This window comes from Schistocerca gregaria, chromosome 4 (genome assembly GCF_023897955.1).
Source record: "Schistocerca gregaria isolate iqSchGreg1 chromosome 4, iqSchGreg1.2, whole genome shotgun sequence".
Classification (NCBI taxonomy): Eukaryota; Metazoa; Arthropoda; class Insecta; order Orthoptera; family Acrididae; genus Schistocerca; species Schistocerca gregaria.
This window is the reverse complement of record NC_064923.1, coordinates 722,706,667-722,730,605: the sequence shown is the minus strand read 5'-3', so window position 1 is coordinate 722,730,605 and position 23,939 is coordinate 722,706,667. Positions and strand designations below refer to the sequence as shown.

The following is a 23,939-nucleotide window of genomic DNA, read 5'->3' as shown; positions in this document are numbered from 1 at the left end:
TCGCGTTCAATATGTAGTTAGAAACAAGAAGACGTGCATTATTCATTAAAAAAATGATGATGAGTTTTATAATTACGAGAAGTACGTATTTCAAATTCAATGAGAAAAAAATAATATCAGGGATATTCGATCCAACACAGCAATAACCAGATGTGATTCACATTCCATTATGCTACTGACTGTGCTACATGTTCTATTTAAGTTCAATTTGAAATGCATTATATATAACGCTGGGAAAACTTCATATCCGGTTATCTCTGTAAATTTATGAAAAACATTAGGAACAGCCTATTTCTCAGCACTTGTTAACCTTGTTCCACATGTGGGTTTAACTACACAATAGAAAGCAGCTTCAGTCATTTTCATACTGTGCATTAACAGCGCGACAATCAGAGCACAACCTTGCAGAGGCTGTGACTGTACATGATTTTTGAAATAAAAACTATGTTGCTAAAGGGTGATTAAGAAAAACGTTTTGGCTGTTACTACACTTGATTATCTTAAAGTTTCATTTAATGTAACTTAGTAATAAAATATCTAATACATAAGTAGGACCTACTTCCAAGAGCATAACAACACCAGTGTACGTGTGCTAGGGCTTCTGATCAATCATCTTGTTTATGTTCGTTTGCATCAGGTTTATTCTTAAAATGAACGGATTATAGATATGGAGCGTCAGTGACTGAGAGGAACGAAGATCATTACTTTGTCAGGGATGGCAGGAGGGAAAGCGACACATTGTAGGAAGTGGAATGGGTTCTTTCCGTGGCTCAGTGGGTGAGGTGTGAGTGGAACATTGGTGACTCCACTATCACTTATTTATTGAGTCAAAAGACCCTTTAAACAAAATACATTGTATTTTAACCCTCTGAGTGCTGCACCGGCGCGTGCGGCTGTCTGTGGCAAGCCTGCCCTTGGAGCATGTACCTTGCACTGACAGCCACTTCTGCAGACTATTGTGTGTGCTGAGATCTCCGCTCGGCCGTCCTCGCTCTGGCCTGAGTATTTGTGGCAGTCGTGACAGTCTCGCAGTTAGGGTGATCCCCGACGCTACAAATAAACACAGGATATCAGGATACTTATTCCATATCTTTGAATCTGGAGATGAATTTCTCGGCAGACCTAATGTACACTGAAACTGCTTACGCTGCTAACATGTAATTCCCCATCAAAGGCTTTCGTTCATTTGCAATTAGCTCTTGAGAATCGTCATAAGGTCTCAGTATAAATCTGTATTTTATTTGGCATACTGATACTAATCAGATTTTTGTACGCTATTTACAATGTAAACGCTGTAGAATCCGCAACGACCAAACGTTGACGTTCTTCTGTACTAGCGCAATAATTCGCCTGCAAACAACCTTCGAGGGAAGCGTCTGGATGCCAAGACACACCATTGAAGATAATCACTGTATTTTGAGAGCATTAACCCAATAAATTATCCCCAAGGAAACTTCAAAATAAAAATTTCAACATTTCTGAATTCTTTTTACATGGGATGCAATTGTTTTTGTACAGTTGAAATAAACAATGATTTATAACTTTTCTTTAAGAATTAGATGGGGAAATATTCAAGTTTATAAACTACCTAATTAAAACGTTACCTTTAATTCATAATGATCTTTTGTGCTTCAGAAACGGACATTTATGTGCAACTGACAAACGTGTGCCGAGACGCCCTTTCCATATGTAGGCATAGAATTTTTTCACAAATCCAGCGTCCTGGAAAAATAGGACAGCAATCGTTTACTGAATATTACTAGAAAATTGTAGCCTGTGTTGCGGTAAAAGATATTTATTTAAGGGGCGACTAGTTTCAGGCGAAGCCCATTTTCAAACAACCATGTAAAAAAGAACCGTGACAAACACATTATAGCTGTTACTAAAACCATATAATATCGATAGTTATCCATCTTCTATGGTTTTATTAAGAGCTACAACGTTTGCTGAGAATCACTTAATAATTTTGTGAAAAACATCATTTACAATTACATCACTTAGTTCTTGGTTTTTGGATGTTATTACTATACTTGTATCATCAGCAAAAAGAACTAACTTTGCTTCTTCATCAATGTGAAATGGTAAGTCATTAATGTATATCAAGAACAGTAAAGGACCTAAGACCAAACTCTGTGGGACCCTGTACTTGATAACTCCCCAGTTTGAGGAATCAGCTGTTGTTTTAACATTACATGAACCACTTATTTCAACTTTCTGCATTCTTACAGTTAAGTATGAATTAAACATTTTGTGCACTGCCCCCCTCAAACCATAATGATTTAGCTTATCTAAAAGAATTCCATGATTTTCACAATCAAAGTGCCTCCCTGTAAAGCGGAGAGGATTCTCGTCATCAGACCGTCTTCCTTACCTATCTCTTCTCCATTCTGTAGCAAATTTTTCCACAAATTCTCGTACCAGACATAAATGAAAATCTGCTAAATATATTTTGCTCCCTGTCACCGATCTGTGAAGAGTGTGAGCATTCAAAACACAAAGGTCCACAACATGAAAAAAAACTTTTTTTACCATTTAACAGATTTACGCACAGATGCAGCAGAGCTTAATAGCATATCGGTGTGGTTTACTGCTCCCATATTTGCATTGTAATCAACAACACATTCCGGCTTCGTTACTTTTCCGGCAGTCGTCCTGTTTGTCTGACATAAACTCAACTTCTCCTCGTTTCAGTTTCATTTGTAGCTCCAGAAAGTTGCGCCTGTTCCTACATACAGTACTGCATGCTGCTGTTCTCTGGTTGTGAAGCCAGAGGAACAAGGCTGGACTTGTATACCAATTGTCGACATACAAGGTATGTCCACATTCAAGGTATGGCTTCATTAGTGTTGCCACAATATCGCCAGATGTCCCCAAATTGTGGACTTCAGTTTCTGTTTTTCTGCCTGAGTATGCAATGAAATCCAAGACGTATCCAGTTTTACAGTCGCACAACACGAATATTTTTATTCCAAATCTACTTCGTTTCGAAAGAATGTATTGTTTAAAAGATATGCAACCTTTGAACAATAATAGACTTTCATTGACACAGAGTGTTCTGTATTTGTTAAATGCACTGCGGAACGCCACACGAACTGTATCAATTACTTTCCTAATTTTAAACAACCTGTCATCTCCACGATTGGCTGAGTTGTCACTAAAATGCAACATTCTCAAAAGTAACAGAAAACGGTCACAGGACATAACGTCGCCAAAAATTGGAGTACTCAGAACATCTCTGGACCAATATTCCTTTATTCTCAACTTTTCAACACGAGCCATGAGAAGCCAAATACCAATGAACCTATATATTTCCTCAAAACCTGTATCTTTCCATATGGATAGTCGAGAACGAACTGATTCCGAAGTATTTGCCATGGTGAAAGTGAAAAATCGGTTCGTTTCAAGTGTTATAAATTTCAATGGAGCTTCTGATAAAAATATCATGGTAAAGGATAAAACGGTTGAATCGGGCGCTAGTTGGCAATTATGTCCTGAAGATGAGTCATCAAATGCATGAAGTGCTGGACATCACGTTTTTGCCAATCAGATTTCTCATTCTCTCTATAGTGTGGCCTTTTACGGATCGATTCGCCTTCACTTCCCGAATCTGAAGAAGAACTCATGGCGGGCTGCACTAGGTGAGGTATGTGTAGGTGTATTACTAAGAAACTCTTCTGATGAATCTTAATCGTCACTACATTCATTGAAGATGCCACACTCACTGCCACTGTTACTCCTTGTCAGTATCTCTTTGTCAGTGCAACGACGCCGATGTGCCATTTGTCTGTGGAACTCAAAAGTGACAGCACTCTAAAAATCCTGATGAAACAGCAGATAGCTAAACGACACCACAGAAGCAGAATGCAGATGATCACATGAACAAGGTAGCTTGAATGTCAAACAGCAACTGCAAAATCCGTGGCAGTGTTTCCCAGATAGCATGGACAGCGGCACAGAACAATAAATAGGGTACAACCATCCCAGAGAGTGCACGGGAGAAAAGAACTTGCGACGTGCCGGCATGAAGCACTGAGCGGCTATTGCGGTCTTCAGGCACACAGGCAATGGAACTGGCTGTGGCATAAGCCATCATTTGGACTCAAGTACCGACAAGGCCACACGGTGAATGCCGTCTGCAGGGCCCACGGGAAAGCCCACTTCAGCGGCAAACAACGTCCGCAGGTCCTGCAACAAGGTGGCGCGCCGCAGCATATCACTTTTGCAGTACTCGAAGAGTACCACAGCAGCAGTGTGGCGGTGAGTCATAGTGTGCAGATTCCAAGCGATTGGGCAACAGTCAATTTCTTCCAAAATTGTTGGGTGTAATAAGCTTATTAGGCAGCTTCTAACTAATTAAATAATTCAGAAATTACATGTAGTTAGTGCTCAGCAGGACTGATACAACAACGGTAACCCATCGTTTATAATAGTGGGGTAAGGGATAAGGCTAAAGTGTGCTAACACTATTATGGTATTAATAAAATGATGTACGTGTTTTAATTGCCCTCACTGGCAAGAGGAAGGTGGCTGAATTATGAGTACTGATGCTGAGAATGTTATGGTTGAACGCGACATCAGGTATTAAGTTGGACAGTGAACTGATCAAGAAAAACAAAAAACAGTACTTTGCTCCCTATAAGGATTTCCACATAGATAAAGGTATTGGATACTGTTGCATGTATAGAGTGAGCTAAGTAGCAGCTCCAAGCTGAGGAGTCTGTTCTCGATTATGATGTTGTTATGCGAGCTTTAGATATGACAAGGGTATTCATTATAATGAAAAAGATGTAGGATGTCTGCAACAGTGTAATACTGATTCTATTATGACTGAACAGAAATTAAACCTCTCCTCACTTCCTCCACTTTAAACCATGCTACAAGCTGCTAAATATTATTTCTGACTTTGAGAAGTTTTATTGGGAATGGATTATGAGAAATTAACATACTCACCACATAAATTGTTTATGACATGTTATTACTTTTTTTCGACGTTTTATTTGGTTTTGATTGTGATTATAGTTCGTACTATAATAGAAACTAAGCTTCATAACGACACCTAAAAAGGGTTATACAATCTTTGCATGTAAATACAAACTGAGATCTGAGTTATAATATTTGTTTAATGGGTTTACTCATCATTATCAGGACTGCACTACTGTATTGACTAATCAACTTAGGTTGTAAAGGTACAAACGTAAAGCATAAAAAAGTAAAATAAATAAATAAAATGTTACTTATTGTCTTAGCAGGCAAACCATAAACAGTTAAACGAGTCTAAGGTGTTCATAACTTGGTTTATTGTTTTTCAATATTGTAAAAGGATGTCTCTTTTATGTATGTGTGTTTGTTTTTATTCTTTACTTCCCTCGTGTATGTATAATTGGCGGCATACATAAGAGTACAAAGTCACCAACTATATATGTTGATTTTACATCTATGTTGTGTAGATTCAGATAAATGAACAAACAGAACGAGCTGAGAATCAGTGTGTTTCTTGTTAAGGAAATAATTATCTTTATTTCGTTTTCCGAATTGTTTCATTTCCGTAGTCTGCAGTTGTCGTATCCTTGGCTGAGGTATTCCTTTCGAGCTACGTGCGGCATGGAGAGCAGTTGTGCTACCCGTGACGTCATCGCAAGTAGGAGCAGGCCATGTGTAGCTCCAAAGGAATACAGAAAACTGGAATGTAGAGCTGTCAAGAATGTCAACCAAAAATTCGATAGTGTCTAGTGAGACAATAAGACTGGTCAGTCCTGCTTGTTTGCAATCATCTATGTTTGTGAAGAAGTAATAAACTGTTAATCTGTATGGGGAATGGTGCTACTCCTTTAGTAGAGTAGTGTGATGCAAAACAAAAAATAAGGATCTTGTCGAGAGTTAGTCGACATTTGCTCCACTGAAGACACAAGATAGTCAAGGACCATTGCACCTTAAAGAGGAGTAGCCCTAAATATTACCTGCATTTATCGTAAATTAACTCCATTTTCGAGTCTGCTTAAAACTGTAATCAACTTCAAAAATTTTAGGAAATTAGTAATTTTCACCACATGTTTTTCTGTCGCCTTCACCGAAATCTCATTTTATGCATTTGCGTCACTTCTTATATGGATTAGCAACTTTTTAGCCCAACAGATCAAATGAGAATCGGTAGGCTTAATTTAAAGTTTTTTGTAGATTAGATTAGAATAGATTAGATTAGTACTTGTTCCATAGATCATTAATATGACACTTTGTAATGATGTGGAATGTGTCTATGTAACCTATTACATTACACAAAATATTACATGACACTTAGTTTTTTGTGGGGATTGGGGAAATTACCCACTTACTATATCCAAAAATTCATCTAATGAGTAGAAGGAGTTCCCATTAAGACATTCTTTTAATTTCCTTTTAAATGCTATATGGTTACCTGTCAGACTTTTGATGCTATGAGGTAAGTGACCACAGACTTTTGTGGCAGCATAAGTTACCCCCTTCTGAGCCAAAGTTAGATTATATATATTGTGAGGCTACAGTGAAGACCTCTAGCTCTTTAAATAAGTGTCTACAGGATGATCTTGGATGAGCTCCATCAATTATTCTGATTACATGCTTTTGTGCAATGAACACTCTTTTACTCAATGATGAGTTACCCCAGAGTACGATGCCATACGAAAGCAGAGAATGAAAATAGGCGTGGTAAGCTGAGATGTGTATCGCCAAAATTTGCAATGACCCTAATAGCATAAGGAGCTGAACTCAAACGTTTCAGCTGATCCTCAGTGTGTTTTTTCCAGTTCAACCCCTCATCAATACAGACACCTAGAAATTTTGAATATTTTACCTTGGCTACCGATTTCTGATCGAAGTCTATATTTATTAATGGTGTCATTCCATTTACTGTGTGGAACTGTATATACTGTGTTTTGTCAAAGTTTAATGAGAGCCCATTTGCAGAGAACCACTTAATGATTTTCTGAAAAACATCGCTTACAATTTCACCAGTTAATTCTTGTCTGTTGGGTGTGATAGCTATACTTGTATCATCGGCAAAAAGTACCATCTTTGCATCTTCATGAATATAGAATGGCAAGTCATTAATATATATTAAGAACAGCAGAGGACCCAAGACCGAACTTTAGGCACCCCATTCTTGATTGTTCCCCAGTTTGAGAAATCACCAGTTTATTGCATATTATGTGAACTGCTTATTTCAACTTTCTGCACTCTTCCAGGTAGGTTTGATTTAAACCATTTGAGCACTGTGCCATTCATACCACGGTACTTGAGCTAATCTAGAAGTATTCCATGATTTACAAAATCAAAATCCTTTGATAGATCACAAAAAATTCCAACGGGTGCCTTCCAGTTACTTAGAGCATTTAATATTTCATTAGTGAAAGTATATATAGCATTTCCCATTGAAAAACCCTTGTGGAAACCAAACTGACATTTTGTTAAAACTTTATTTTTACAAAGGTGTCAAGCTACTCTACAATACATTACTTTTTCAAGAATTTTGGATAAGGCAGTCAGAAGAGAGATTTAGTGGTAGTTGCTGACATCAGACATATCCCCTTCTTTATGCAGTGGTGTAACAATGACATACTTCAGTCTACTTGGGAAAATACCCTGCTTCAGAGAGCTGTTATATATGTGGCTAAGAATCCCACTTATTTCTTGGGAACAAACTTTTATTATCCTGCTGCAAATGCCATCAATTCCATGTGAGTTTTTATTCTTGAGAGAGTTTATTATCTTCCTAATTTCAGAAGGAGAGGTGGGTGGAATTTCAATTATACCAAACGGTGTGGGTAAGGCCTCTTCCATTAAATGCCTTTCTTCTTCTAATGAACATTTAGATCCTATTTTCTCTACAACAGTTAAAAAAATGATAATTCAAAATGTTTTCGACTTCCGGCTTGTTGTTTATCAAGTTTCCATTTGCTTTGATGGTAATGCCGTCATCCTGTACTTTTGGTTGCCCTGTCTCCCTTGTAATAATATTCCAAATAGTTTTGATTTAGTTATCAGAGGTATTAATCTCAGAGATAATGCACATGCTTCTGTACTTTTTAATAACCTTTCTTAATGTAGCACAGAAGTTTTATAATATTTGGCTGTTTCTGGGTCATTACTCTTTCTTGTTGTTAGATACAGTTCCCTTTTGTGATTTCGAGATATTTTTATTCCTTTAGTAAGCCAAGGTTTTTTGCATGGTTTCTTATAATTAGATTTAACTTCTTTCTTGGGGAAACAGTTTTCAAATTCTCTTACAAGTGTATCATGAAATAAGTTATATTTTAAATTAGCATCAGGTTCCTTGTACCCCAGCAGAGGTTCAAGTCCTCCCTCGGGCATGGGTGTGTGTGTTTGTCTAACAACCCTGCCAGTTTACCCTTCCCTTTCCTATTCACTGTCCATACATCACACCATACAAAGCATAGGCCCACTGTGAATGCTGCTCTCGAACACAGAATGAGTTGATTGGCGTGCATTAGCAATTGGAAATCTCCTTGACTGCTGTCAAACGATTGGCAGCTGCTGTTAGTTAAGTTGGAAGAGCTCCTGAGAGTCATGTGCGTGTGGTAATGGTACCAAAAGTACCTATAGTACCTTCTGCTTCTGTGGATCCTGCCTTCTCTACAAAACATCTACATCTACATTTATACTTCGCAAACCACCCAGCGGTGTGTGGCGGAGGGCACTTTACGTTCCACTGTCATTACCTCCCTTTCCTGTTCCAGTCGCGTATGGTTCACGGGAAGAGGGACTGTCTGAAAGCCCCCGTGCGCGCTCGAATCTCTCTAATTTTACATTCGTGATCTCCTCGGGAGGTATAAGTAGGGGGAAGCAATATATTCGATACCTCATCCAGAAACGCATCCTCTCGCAACCTGGACAGCAAGCTACACCACGATGCAGAGCGCCTCTCTTGCAGAGTCTGCCACTTCAGTTTGCCAAAAATCTCCGTAACGCTATCACGCTTCCCAAATAACCATGAGACGAAACGCGCCGCTCTTCTTTGGATCTTCTCTATCTCCTCTGTCAACAGGACCTGGTACAGATCCCACAATGAGGAGCAATACTCAAGTTTAGGTCGAACGAGTGTTTTGTAAGCAACCTCCTTTGTTGATGGACTACATTTTCTAAGGACTCTCCCAATGAATCTCAATCTTGCACCCGCCTTACTAACAATTAATTTTATATGATCATTCCACTTCAAATCGTTCCGAACGCATACTCCCAAATATTTTACAAAAGTAACTGCTACCAGTGTTTGTTCCATACCATATAATGATACAATAAAGGATCCTTCTTTCTATGTATTCGCAATACATTACATTTGTCTATGTTGAGGGTTAGTTGCCACTTCCTGCACCAATTGCCTATCCGCTGCACATGTTACTGCTTTTCGCTGCAATTTTCTAATGCTGCAACTTCTCTGTGTACTACAGCATCATCCGCGAAAAGCCACATGGAACTTCCGACGCTATCTACTAGTACGAGATCTGACATTACTCATCTACTTGACTAAAAATGGCGTTTCAATGATACAGCCAAGTGTCATATACAGTGTGGACAGCAAACAAGGAGGACCCAAAATGTTGTACAAATCCCCTTAATCAACAAGTGTGAGATTCTGTCCTTCACTGAAACTATAACGAAAGTGGTGGGACCCACTTTGCCTGTTTTGGGGAAACCTATTTTCACCAGTGGCAGGAGGAGGCAAATTCATAAGAGTAGGGGTCAATTAATCGTCAGAAGTTCAAATGTATGGCGAATGATGGTACTCCTTAGGAAATAGCAGAAACTGACAGGAAAGGACACCAGGTGAACTCAGTGTGTATGCCTTGGGGCATCATTCAACATGTTGAAGCAGCTATTACGGCAGCCATTGAGGGAGCAGCGTGCAACCAACTGCAGACTGTGGCGCACATTGGAACAAATATCTGATTGTCATCTGGACTCTGAGGTCATGCTTCATCATTCCAGCGACTGGTAGAGAGGGTTGAGAAGACCAGTCTCGTGCATGGAATTTCAGCGAAACTAGCAATTTGCAGTATCGTCCCCACAACTGACTGTGGCCCTTTGGTTCTAAGTCTAGTGGAAAGACTGAGCCATAGTCTTCGAAGGTTCTGTGACAAGCTAGGCTGTGACAGCCTGGACTTGCATTATAAGCTTAGAACTGTAGGGCCCTCCTATATGGGTCGGATGTGCATAACAAACCAGGTTGCTGGCTGTGTGTGGTGTGCACACAAGGGGTTTTCAGATTAGGTGATTCTCCATCCAGTTCAGATAATGATAGTTGGAAGAAACCAAGAAATATCAGTGTAACATCGAAAGAAATGCCTCCTACAGCTGAGAGTATTAAAATCCTAGTGGTAAACTGCCAAAGCATTTGCAACCAGGTGCCAGAGTTTGAAACACTCCTGACAAGCAGGGCAGCTCACATAATACTAGGTATGTGAAATTGACATCAGTGAGATTTTTGGAGAAAATTTGAGTGTATATCGAAAGGATAAGCAATCAGGAAATGGAGGTTGGTATATTTGTTGCAGTAGACAAGAAACTCAGATCTACAGAGACAGAAATTGAAGCTCATGTGAGACTGTTCTGGCAAAACTCAGTATCAGGGGAGGGCATAAAATTAGATTCTATACTGAATTTATAGCTGAGTTAACCTGTTTACTGACTATAATCTATCATAGATCCCTTGAACAAAAAAGTGACCCATTCTTGGGAAAAAGCACATGTGACATCCGCCTACTATAAGAGTAGTGGAAGTGATCCACATAACTACCATCCAACATCCTTGACATCATTTTGTTGTAGAAACTCCTAACATAAAATGAGCTCAAATATAATGAGGTATCTTGAACAGAATGGCCTTATCCATACCAACCAACATGCATTCCGCAAACCACGATCATGTGAAGCCCAACTTGCACTTTTCTCACACGATATTCTGAAAGCTTAGGATCAAGGCAGTCAGGTTGCTGCAGAATTCCATAATTTCCAGAGGTATTTGACTCAGTACCATGCCAACATGCATTGTAAAAAATAAAATCATATAGTGTATCAAGTGAAATTTGTTACTCGATTGAGGCAGGATCCTCGATTGAGAGTCATCGCCATGTGTAGAAATGACTTCAGGTTTGATCCAGGGAAATGTGATGGGTCCATTGCTGTTCATGATGTATATGAATGATCTTTCAGGCAATATTAATAGCAACTTCACCCCTTTTGCAGATGATCCTGTTGTCTGTAATGAAGTACAATCTGAAAGAAGCTGCAAAAATATTCAGTCTTTGCCTAATAAGATTTCAAAAATGATGTAAAGTTTCAACTTGCTTTACATGTTCAGAAACGTTGAGTTCTGCACTTCTCAAAATGAAAACAACGTAGTATCTACGACTGCAACATAAATGGGTCACAGTTGGAATTGGCTGACTCATACAGATAGCTAGGTTTATCACATTGTCGGGATATGCAATGAAATGATCACATATTCTCAGTTGTGGTTAAAGCGGGCGGCAGAGTTCACCTCATTGGTAGAATTCTGACGAAATGCAGTCAGTCTGCAAAGTGGACTCCTTATAAATTATTCCTGTGACCCATTTCAGAATACTGCTCAAGTGTGTGGGATCCATACCAAATGGCACCAGCAATAAGAGGGGATACTGAATGTAGACAGAGAAGGGCAGCACGAAAGGTCACATGTTTGTTTGGCCCATGGGAAAGTGTCACAGATATGTTGAAGAAACTGAACTGAAGAGCTTTAGGATACAGACGAAAACTATCCAGAGAAAGTGTATTTTCAAAGTTCAAGACATAGCTTTAAATGGTGACCCTTGGACTATAAAACAACCCACTATGTATTGCTCTCATATGGATCATGAGGATAAGATTAGAATATTTACAGCAAGCACAGAAGCATTCAAACAATCATTCTTCCCATGTTCCATATGTGAATGGATTGGGAAAAACTCTAACAACTGGTACAGTGGGACATATGCTCATCTATGCACTTCATGGAGGTTTGCAGAGTGGAAATATAGATGTGTATGAAGATACAGATGCAAGGTTAAAAACATGAAAATGTTGCTCGGATTACAGTGTTTCAGGTGATTTTGTCATAAAGAAACACAACAATTATGACAAAGCTTTATTTGTCCTGACTATAGTAGACAAGCAGCGTAACACACTGTAGGTTTGCTCGTGTAAGACATTACTGTGTGGGGTCGAAAAACATTCTTGAAGCCAACAAAGACGGCTTCTGATATAATAACCATTGCAAACATGGTCACAATATTCAGTTTGGAAACAAACTCACAAGTGAATAGTCAAATCCGACATGTTAAAACTTGTTCTCAAAACTTTTTATATAGGTAGAATATAGCTGAAAAATATCCTGTCAAAAATTTACCTGCCAATATGCGCTGTAAATATTTTTGAGAAAAGATTGAAAATTGTCAAATTTGTAGCCTACCAGATGGCTGGAATAATGTACACCCTGCTGGAGATGTGGCGTACTGCGCTTACACAACACATGAGGCTCATATATGTGATTGAAAGTGCATCAGTAAACAGAAAACACAATACAACATAACCATAATTGTACAGAGAATTCCGATAAGGTTTTAACATTGGATATAAAAAAACTGAATTAATATTCCTTGTTTTTTCTTCATATATGCTTGCTAATAGCATCTGTCTGTACAGATTCCAGAGTTTCACAGTAATGCGGAATCCAGTTAACGTTCTCAGGCATTCAAAGTTGAAATATGTAGAATGTGGTATGGAGTCGTATTCACTCAATTCTCCTGATGACCAAAATATGTGCTGTTTGTGATTTAATTTCTTGGACAGTGATTTGAATGATGTCGACCTCTCATTAGAAACTGAGGAAACTATAGAAGAAATCGGTAATCACAATTACGATCATACGATCATTGCATTGTGGTTCGAAAGATGATTGTTGTACCAATAAAATTCTGGAACAGGAATACATTTCTAGCAGAAAAAAACATGTACAGTAATAGCTTTCAGTGACAAAGAATAGGCTGCGAATTTTTGGGAAGGAGGGATGTACAAAGCCGGTTTCGTTTCATGAAATCTAAACGAGAATTGTATAAGTGGAAGAAAGACTGATTCAATGTAAGGAATGGATAGCAAATAAAACTCGCAAAAGTGTGGAAGAATAATTATTCGAAAGATTTAGAACTGCTCGTGAGAGATATAGCAACATTTCATATTGAAAATGAGATGAAAATTGTTGGTTTCCAAGCTTCTTTGAACTAATTAAGCAGATTTGAGAGGTCATACAGAATAGGGAGTCCCAAAATTACGAGCTTTACTTTAGGTCAACGTGTAGGGGATAAGTCTTTAATAGGCAGTATTATAGAGAATTTCACAGTTGGTGTGATGACGAAGCTTACTGTTGTTTCTGCATTTGTTTGCTACGAAGTCAACCAGTCAAATTTCGTGAAAGAACTGCATGCAAATCACACTGTATTGGTTCGGGCAAAAGGAAGACAGAGTCAGTTGTGCAATCGCTGAATGCTATGACACATTTGTGTGCAATGATGTCAGTCATAAGTATGAGTGGATTACTATTTCTGCAGCTTTATACCTATCATTAGGAACCTCAGGGAAAGTCAGGACTACAAAAAAAGTGTTTAGTTGTAAAAATTTTGTAGTGTATGTATCTATATCATGAAAAACGGGGAACAATAATTTTGAACATTTTATTCAAAACACCATCTTACTAGTTGCACAAAATAATTCATTGTTTTTGTTGAAAGTTTGGTCTGGACATAACGACACCTGTCTTTGAGAAGGTCGAAGAAAAAACTGTTTATATAATTAAGGTTCCAAATTCCAATCATGACAATTAATGTGATTGAATCTATCGATAAATAATTTTTATGGCATTGGAAAAATTTTTCAAGAAATTGCTGTGCAAAAGAATATCCGTTAGCTCCTTGTCATTTCAGGTTTATTATTGGATCAGTACTCTTACAATTCAGTTACATTACATTACATTAATACTTGTTCCATAGATCATGAATATGACATTCTATTATGGTGTGGAACATGTCAGTATAACCTAAGTTTTCACTACATTGTTTTACAGTTACTACTTTATATCTAAAAATTCATCTATTGAGTAGAAAGAGCGGTCATTCAGAAATTCTTTTAATTTGTTTTTAAATGGTTGTTGCTATCTCTCAGCCTTTTAAATCTGTTTGGTAAATGACCAGAGATTTTTGTGGCAGCATAATTCACGCCTTTCTGTGCAAGAGTCAGATTCAGGCCACACTAGTGAAGATCATCCTTTCTTCTAGTGTTGTAGGTCCGCAATTTTGAATTGGGAGGGGTTATTAATAACTAATCTCATAAGTGAATATGTGTATTGTGAATGTACTGTGAATGCCCTGAATCCCTTAAATACATGTCTGCAAGGTGATCTTGGGTGGCCTTAAGCTATTATTCTGATTCAATGAATACTTTTTCTCTTATTGATGAATTACCCCAAAATATGACGCCACATGAAAGCAGTGAATGAAAATAGGCATAGTAGGCTACTTTTTCTGATGTGTTTATTGCCAAAATTTGCAGTAACTCTAATAGTATAAATAGCTGAACCAAACTATTTCAGAAGATCATCAATGTTTCTTCCAATTCAATTTCTCAGCAGTGCACACACCCAGAATGTTTGAATATTCTGTCTTAGCAACAGACTTCTGTTCAGAGTCTATATTTATCAATGGTGTTCTGCCACATTCTGTACAGAATTGTATATACAATGTTTTATCAAAATTTAGTGAGACTCCATTTACTGAAAGACATTATTCACAATACACTCAGCTAATTCTAGCGTGTTGGGCATGATTATTATACTTGTATCAACTGCAAAAAGATCTAGCTTTGCATCTTCATGAATACAGAGTGGCAATAGAATAATCTACACTCCTGGAAATTGAAATAAGAACACCGTGAATTCATTGTCCCACGAACGGGAAACTTTATTGACACATTCCTGGGGTCAGATACATCACATGATCACACTGACAGAACCACAGGCACATAGACACAGGCAACAGAGCATGCACAATGTCGGCACTAGTACAGTGTATATCCACCTTTCGCAGCAATGCAGACTGCTGTTCTCCCATGGAGACGATCGTAGAGATGCTGGATGTAGTCCTGTGGAACGGCTTGCCATGCCATTTCCACCTGGCGCCTCAGTTGGACAAGCGTTCGTGCTGGACGTGCAGACCGCGTGAGACGACGCTTCGTCCAGTCCCAAACATGCTCAATGGGGGACAGATCCGGAGATCTTGCTGGCCAGGGTAGTTGACTTACACCTTCTAGAGCACGTTGGGTGGCACGGGATACATGCGGACGTGCATTGTCCTGTTGGAACAGCAAGTTCCCTTGCCGGTCTAGGAATGGTAGAACGATGGGTTCGATGACGGTTTGGATGTACCGTGCACTATTCAGTGTCCCCTCGACGATCACCAGAGGTGTACGGCCAGTGTAGGAGATCGCTCCCCACACCATGATGCCGGGTGTTGGCCCTGTGTGCCTCAGTCGTATGCAGTCCTGATTGTGGCGCTCACCTGCACGGCGCCAAACACACATACGACCATCATTGGCACCAAGGCAGAAGCGACTCTCATCGCTGAAGATGACACGTCTCCATTCGTCCCTCCATTCACGCCTGTCACGACACCACTGGAGGCGGGCTGCACGATGTTGGGGCGTGAGCGGAAGACGGCCTAACGGTGTGCGGGACCGTAGCCTAGCTTCATGGAGACGGTTGCGAATGGTCCTCGCCGATACTCCAGGAGCAACAGTGTCCCTAATTTGCTGGGAAGTGGCGGTGCGGTCCCCTACGGCACTGCGTAGGATCCTACGGTCTTGGCGTGCATCCGTGCGTCGCTGCGGTCCGGTCCCAGGTCGACGGGCACGTGCACCTTCCGCCGACCACTGGCGACAACATCGATGTACTGTGGAGACCTCACGCCCCACGTGTTGAGCAATTCGGTGGTACGTCCACCCGGCCTCCCGCATGCCCACTATACGCCCTCGCTCAAAGTCCGTCAACTGCACATACGGTTCACGTCCACGCTGTCGCGGCATGCTACCAGTGTTAAAGACTGTGATGGAGCTCCGTATGCCACGGCAAACTGGCTGACACTGACGGCGGCGGTGCACAAATGCTGCGCAGCTAGCGCCATTCGACGGCCAACACCGCGGTTCCTGGTGTGTCCGCTGTCCCGTTCGTGTGATCATTGCTTGTACAGCCCTCTCGCAGTGTCCGGAGCAAGTATGGTGGGTCTGACACACCGGTGTCAATGTGTTCTTTTTTCCATTTCCAGGAGTGTATATTAAGAACAATATGGCACCCAAGTCTGAACCCTGTGGAACACCATTCTTGATACCTCCACCGTTAGAAGACTCTGCTTATTTTTGCAGGCTATCTGTACTGTTCATTTCAACCTTCTGCATCTTTCAAGTTAAATATGAGTTAAACTACTTTTGAACTGTCCCACTTTATCACAGTACTCAAGCTTATCTAGAAGAATTTAAAGATTCACAAAGCCAAAAGCCTTTGAGAGACCATAAAATAATACAATGGATGATGTTAGGTTATTCAGAGCATTTAATATTTGATCAGTGAAAGCATGTATAGCATTTTCTGTGGAAAAGCCTTTTTGAAAACCAAATTGACCTTTTGTTAGCACTTTATTTTTACAAATACGTGAAGCTACTCTTGAAATCATTACTTTTTTAAGAATTTTGGATAAAGCTGTCAGAAATGAGATTGGGTGGTAATTGTTAGCATTAGACCTATCCCCTTTTTTATGCAAAGATTGGACAAAAGCATATCTTAGCGTATCTGGAAAACTGCCCTGTTTCAGTGAGCTGCTACATATGTGTCTGAGAATCCTACTTATCTGTTGGGAACAAGCTTTTAGTACTCTGTTGGAAATGTTATCTTTTCCATGGGAACTTTTATCTTTGGATGAATTGATTTTTTTTTCTACTTTAAGTAGGAGAGGTTTGTTGAATTTCAGTTTTATCAATTGTATAGTGTGGGGCGGTGGGTGGAATAATTGTATAAATGTTTTGTATTTATTTATTTATTGCTGTTGCTTGCTGTTCTCAACACTGGCTCTCTAACTACAATATTGGCAACCAGAAAGTATTTAGCAAAACGTGAAGCCTGTAATTAGAATTCCTAATGCCCACTTCATCTGAGAAATACATTTATAGCTACAGCTTATAGCTCTGAGGAATTAGGAGATTGTCTGGGATTCATAATCAAAAACCATTCTCTCTAAAATGTTCACTATATTCTGAAAGTCACAGACCAAAAAGAATCCACAAAATCCAACTGCCAGAGCCGTTCAGAGTCTAATGCGCTGATGCAACTATAACTGTTCAAATTAAATGTTTAAGTGAATGCTCGCCATAATTTGATGATAATGTTCATCAAACGCCACGCTAATAATGGTAGAATGTCTGTCCTGCGTCGGCACGTGAAAATACGACATACGCACAGATGGTGCGCTAACCAGCGTCTGGAGAGAACTGGGGCCTTCATCTTCTCGCGCAGCGTTCATACATATAAAGCCCCGGTGCGGACGGCTAATGGAACACCTGATCAAATCTGCTCACCCGATTAGCCGCCGGGCTAGTAATGCGCCACTTTAAGTTATCGAATAAAGCATTGCTTCCTTTTCTGATGGCCGATGAAGCTCTCAATTTAATTGTGCAATCAGCACACAAGTAAGTAATCATAATAAAAGCCTGACATGGCTAAGTCAAATATTTTGGGCGAGAGAATTAATTTAATTACAATACTTGCAGTAGACGAGCTCTGAACTTGCCCTTTGTAGATATGCTGTCGCTATAGTTTTATAGTTATTCAGTTGAAACTTCTCGCATCTTTATCATAATAATAGTGGATCTCCCTTCTACTTAAATTTAAACATCCTAGCTTTATTTATTCTCCTACATAATCTATCTTGCTTCCTTAATTTTTAAAATAAAAACAGGAAAATCACGAATTTCAACTAAAATTTTAATTTGTGAGATCCAGAATACTGTTTCTACTAAATTATTATGCAAAAGGAATCTAAATATAAATTTTTAAGTTTCTAGCTCTTTTCTGTTGCACCAATGATTTTTACTAAAAAATGTCCAAATTTCGAAAATGGTTAAAGTTATTGAACTGATATTCAACACATATTGATTTAGTATTACTCCTGACATGCTAGAAACGTTTCAGGTTATTTACTTGATTTTTAAAGTATTGTGCAACATTTATGACGTCAAGCTAGTTACAGCAGACTAGGCTGGCACACAATGGAAAGAATGATGTGAATTTTATAAGGCGTGAGTATGCTGCTTCCCTACGATAGGTATTGCCTCTTCCATATACAGTCTTGCATTTTCTAATGAATAGCTGACTCCTATTTTCTCTACAACACTTAAAAATGATTATTAAAATATTTTCTGCTTCTTGAGTTTAATAGAAATAAAGTCTTCATATACTCTCAGTTGCCCTGTTTCTGTTTTAACAATTTTCCAGATTGTTTTAATTTTATTATCAGAGGTGGTAATCTCAGGCACAATGCACATACTTCTGGACTTTTTAATAACTTTTCTTAATACAGTGCAGTAGTTTTTATAATCCTTGACTGTTTCTGGATCATTACTTCTTCTAGCTATAAGATACATTTCCCTTTTCTGTTTACAGGATATTTTTACCCTTTAGCAAGCCATTCTTTTTAGATGAGTTCTTACAATTACGTTTCACTGTTTTCTTAGGGAAACTGTTTTCAAATATATTCACAGAGCTATCGTGAAATAGGTTAAATTTTAAACTGGCATCAGGTTCACTGTACACCTCATCCCAGTCTAACTGTTGCAAGCTTTCTCTAAAATCTGCAATTATTAAATCGATAATTGAGCACACAATTTCAGAGGACTGTTTTATATTACTGCATGGAACTATGTCATATACTGTAACTAGCTGTGGATCATGATCAGACAGACCATTCTTTACAGGAAAAGTTTTTATTTGATCAAATTTATCTTCGTCGGTAAAAATATTGTCTATCAGTGTGCTCCTTTCCTGTACCACACGAGTACGAAAGTCAATAACTGATGTCTGATTGAAAAAACCAAGTAATATTCAAGGTCAAGCTTTCTATCAGACTCTTTCAGAAAATCTACATTGAAATCCCCACAAACAATAATTTTCTCCCCTCTGTCTGGCAAATAGCACAAAAAAAGAATCTAATACTTTTAGAAATAGCTGAAAATTGGCCAATGGGTACTTATACATAGCTGCAATTATGAAAGCACCATTATTTAGTTTAAGCTCATGTGCACATGTTTCGATATGTTTCTCTACACAAATTTGTTTTAGTTTCTAAATTTTTCACACAGTGATAAATTTTAACATCTCCACCTCTCTCCATGGTGTCTCTACTTGCATGTGCTGAAAAGTTATATGGAGAGTGATTATAATTAAAGCGAAACTTTCAATCATCTGTAGAGCACCACTGGTCAGAATGACGTGAAATTGCAATAGAATATTATCAGAGCACGAGGAAAAGGTATGGCAGAAGAAAAAATAGTTACAAAATGTAGCAATAGATGGCGCTGTAAGCTTCATATTTAATAGTGGCTGACTATAAATCATGAATCATACAACAATGCCTAAGGTGTACATTTGATGTTAAACAAACTGTGCATGGGTTTACAGGTGTGATACTGTTATTTATGCAAGGCCATCCACCATGGCAAGGTCATATCACATTGGATGGGAAAAATCGGTTCTTAATTGTCCTTAGGCCAAAAACCGCATAAAAAGCGTCACTCATATCGGTGGTTAATTGTCCTGAGGCCAAAAACAGCATAAAAAGCATCAACCACATCGATTTTTAATTGTCCAGAGGCCAAAAATCGCATAAAAAACATCAATCAAATCGGATTATTAATTTCCGTGGGACTGGCGCAAAACACGTTCAATAGGCTGTCCACCATTTTCTGCAAGAAGTTGAAATGGCGAAACAGCATGTCCCACAACAGATCGAAGTGTTTCCGGGTCATGTTTAGAATGTGTTTCGCAATGTGTGCCTCCAGTGCAGCTAAGTTTGCAACTGGAACACTGAACACAATATCTGTCAGATGTTACCACAGCCAGATGTCACACAGATTAAGATCAGGTGATCGGGACAGCCAGGCTGTACATAAATGGCGTCTGATAATTCTTGCATTTACGAAATGTCACTTCAGCAGCTGCTTAACTGGATTTGCAATGTGCCGAGGTGCACCATCTTGCATAAAAATGGTATCATCTACGAGGTTGGAGAGCTGGGTGCGGAAAAGACACTCAGATTGTTTACCAGCAATGGTTCAGGTAACAGGACTGTAAGCAGCTGTCTCTTCGAAAAAATATGGTCCTATGGTAAACGATGCCATAAACTCGCACCATGTAGTGACCTTTTCAGGATGAAGTGGTACTGGTTGATTTGCATGTGGATTTTCTGTTGCCCATATTCGACACTTTCGTGTATTGACATATACTGTCAGATGGAAGTGGGCTTCGTCTGTGCACAAAATCTTCCACGGCCAACCATTTTCCACGTCCATGTGAGCAAGAAATTCTAAAGCAAAGGTCTCTCTTCCTGGCAGGTCAACAGGAAGCAGCTCGTGCACATGGGTAATTTTGAATGGATGGCAAAGAGGGATGTTTCATAGGATTTGAGGCACCATGCTCATGGGTATGCCCAATGCTCGGGCAATTCTCGATGCACTACACATTTGCACACCACCACTCATCTCCTCCTGCATTGCTGTGGCCCCTGCTTCCACTGACATCGAATCAATTCGTTTCCTCCCTCTACAAGGTTATACACCAAAAGAACCTGTGTTTTCAAAATTCCGTATCATTTTCTCCAGACTCAAGGCAGTCATCGGACCAACATCTTTTTTCATACCCTTCAGTGTCTGGGACTTCTGCAGAGTGACTTGTGCACAGTCATCATTCTTATAATACAGCTTTACAAGCAGTCCGCTATTCTGGATTGAGACAGTCATGGCAGACACGAAAGGAGGAAAAGCTGTGTACCCAGCGTGTTTATACCTACTTCAATGGGTCATACGCATGACAGGTGTTTTCATTTATGTATTTTGACACACACTGCCATATACTGATCAATTTTCACACTATTGTTTTTTCTTCTGCCCTAGTTTTTTTTCTTTTCCGATAGTATTCTGTTGCTACTTGATATTATTCTGATCAGTGGTGTTATTTATACAGTGTTTTGAAAGTTTAACTTTAATTACAATCATCCTGTACATTTACATTTACCTGTTCCATATCTGTGACTACATGATGTTTAGTCTGGCATTGTAATTCTATTCCACCCTCAGTCTCTAATTCTTCTAGACAAAGAAGAAGGTAATCTGCTTTATTTTTTTAATCCCCTGATATCCGGATGTAATACATTAACACTGTTTCTGACTGTACCTTTATGGGAATCTTGTGACATACTAACATTATATTTCACTGTGCTTTTATGAGAATATTGTGATATTTTAACATCTCTAGTACCTGTAGTGAACATGTAGTGTGAAAACTGACTTAATTTAGCAAAATAATTAATAAAACTGGAAAATTTAAAGTTAATTTAGTGACTGAAATTAATAGTGAGCTTTGTTTCTGAAGTACATCGAAATTCAGTAAAATATGGTTAGTCTTGAGCTACCTCAACAATCATTTCAAAAGCTACTTTAGTCTACGCAATTTAGAAATAAGAGATTTAACTTTGAGTTTGAATTTAATGATTCTGAACAATTAACAATAGTAAAATTTAGTACGTACCAAGCCGAGATGTAGTCACAGGTAAGCTAAAATATGTGCTTGTGTAATCTAAATATTGTAGCTAGCTATGAATACCTTAACTGAACTTTGAAATTAAAGCAGTGAAATGGAATAATATGCCTTTAATGCTGGCATTTGAATTTCAACGACACTTAGGTTCATTCCTGAAAAGGAAGGGACCCTGCTTGGTAATGCAATTGAGACAATGAGCAACAAATGTTCATGCTAAGTTGCTGTAATTATAGTTACAAAAATGGAACAGTTTGAAAAGCTGAGGTCTGCCATACAGTTCTAATACTTAATGTGCTTCCAGTCTTCCTTGTTGGTTGATTGAAGGTTTGAAGCCGTCGATCCTGGCGACAGTCACTCATTGTCCGCCGTCGCTGTTGCAGAAGCTGGATGTTGGCACACCTCCTTCGCGACACGGTCACCAGCCGAAACAGGCTCTTGATGTGCGCCAGCTAATGCTTCCCATCCGCGACACCGTGTCAGAAACTATCATAGCAATTCGAGCGCAATTAGCTGCCAAACCCCGAAAGTGCGGCAACTCGAGGGAGCTTCACACAACACACCTGCTCCACTGCACTACTCCCGCCAGACTCTCTCTGCTATGTCTGGGCTCTACGCGGAGGTGTTAACACTACCAAAGATCCTAAACACTTTGGTTCTCCACACGACCTATCGATGTATTCGTTCGATACCATAGTTTTCCCTAGGCCAGACCCAGCGTATAAATACAAATAATATTCACAAAACAAACCAATTATACATCGACATAAATGCATATGTATACAAATAGTGAAACAATTACAATATACAAAGACACAGAAATGTTACATCTTCATGTAACAAAATAAGGAAAAAAATTATAGTGCAGCAGATGGAAATAGGAGGATATGCATTTCCGGCGTTACACGTGCCGCACATTGTCTGAGGATGTTCGTGTAAGCTAAACAGACTTAGAAAATGTCCCAAAAAAGAAACAGCTTAAATGCATATGCTAAACATCAACAAAATTTATCATTCGTCTAATTAACCATAAACCAATTTTTAGACCATAATAATTTAGTGGAGACACTCCTAATCTTATTCCACTCTGTCATCTTACACAAAAGAAAACAGGTCGACAACATATTAAAATTTAGAGAAAACATAGAAAATGGTTTAGCTATTCTAAAATCATCAAAATTCCTAACAGTATCAAGAAATGGAATTCTGTTTACAAAATTAACCAGAGTACATGGTCATAAAAAAAACAGGTATATCAAAATACGCAAATTAATAATTAATTACATAGAATACACATTTTATGTAACCTTTTCATTAATATTCTCGTCATGAGAGTCCACTTAACGATAAACAAGAAAATAATATACAACAGATCGACAAAAACATAAATATTGACAATAGAATTCTTTCACATCAGCTGTCTGTAGCCGCAAGTACATAGAATGCTGACAGTGGCACAAGAGCCGACAGCGGCACTGGAGCCGACAGCGACTCCGCCAGTATTGTTGCGCCCGCCTGTGCAGCACGCTTGATCTCACTCGCCCTTGTAACGGAACTTCCAGAACGTCCGTTTCACTGTATTCTTTCCGTAAAACTCACTCCCGAGTAATCTCAAGTAGTCCATTAACACTACCATAGTGGATAACTCAACACTGTCCATCATCATACGCATGTACTAGCCTGAAACTTAAAACAGCGTCTAAGTACATCGGCAATGACTAGGAAATCACATATTTATGAAATCTTACAGCTAGTTACAAAACCATATTTACATTCCTTAATCTACTGTGACTCAGCTGAAAACTTAAATAGCAGCTTGGATTTTTCAATCGATTAAGAATCAGTAACTCTTAACTCATTTAATCAAAATTAATTACATATTAATTATAACTTCTTTAATGCCCTCTTGTCAGGCAAAAGCATGGCAATCTAGCAAACCTTAAATCTTACACTCTATATATACATACTGTACAAATTACCCATTGTGTGGTATTAATCGATCCTAGGTTGGTACAATTTCAAGTCTACAATA

At 38.9% G+C, this 23,939-nt stretch overlaps 1 protein-coding gene across 5 annotated transcripts in view; it reads right to left on the bottom strand.

The window, feature by feature from the left end:
- The window catches only part of LOC126267241 (uncharacterized), a 210,461-nt gene that overhangs the window by 172,148 nt on the left and 14,374 nt on the right, over window positions 1-23,939 (bottom strand). For 2 of the 5 annotated variants that reach the window (XM_049972226.1, XM_049972228.1), the window contains exon 2: window positions 1,605-1,722. The exons of 2 other annotated variants lie outside the window; for them this stretch is intronic. The gene's annotated coding sequence lies outside the window, so the exon portion shown is untranslated. Of the gene's footprint in view, window positions 1-927; window positions 1,051-1,604; window positions 1,723-23,939 lie in introns of all 5 variants that reach the window. One more of the 5 variants, XM_049972231.1, reaches the window with a different exon arrangement.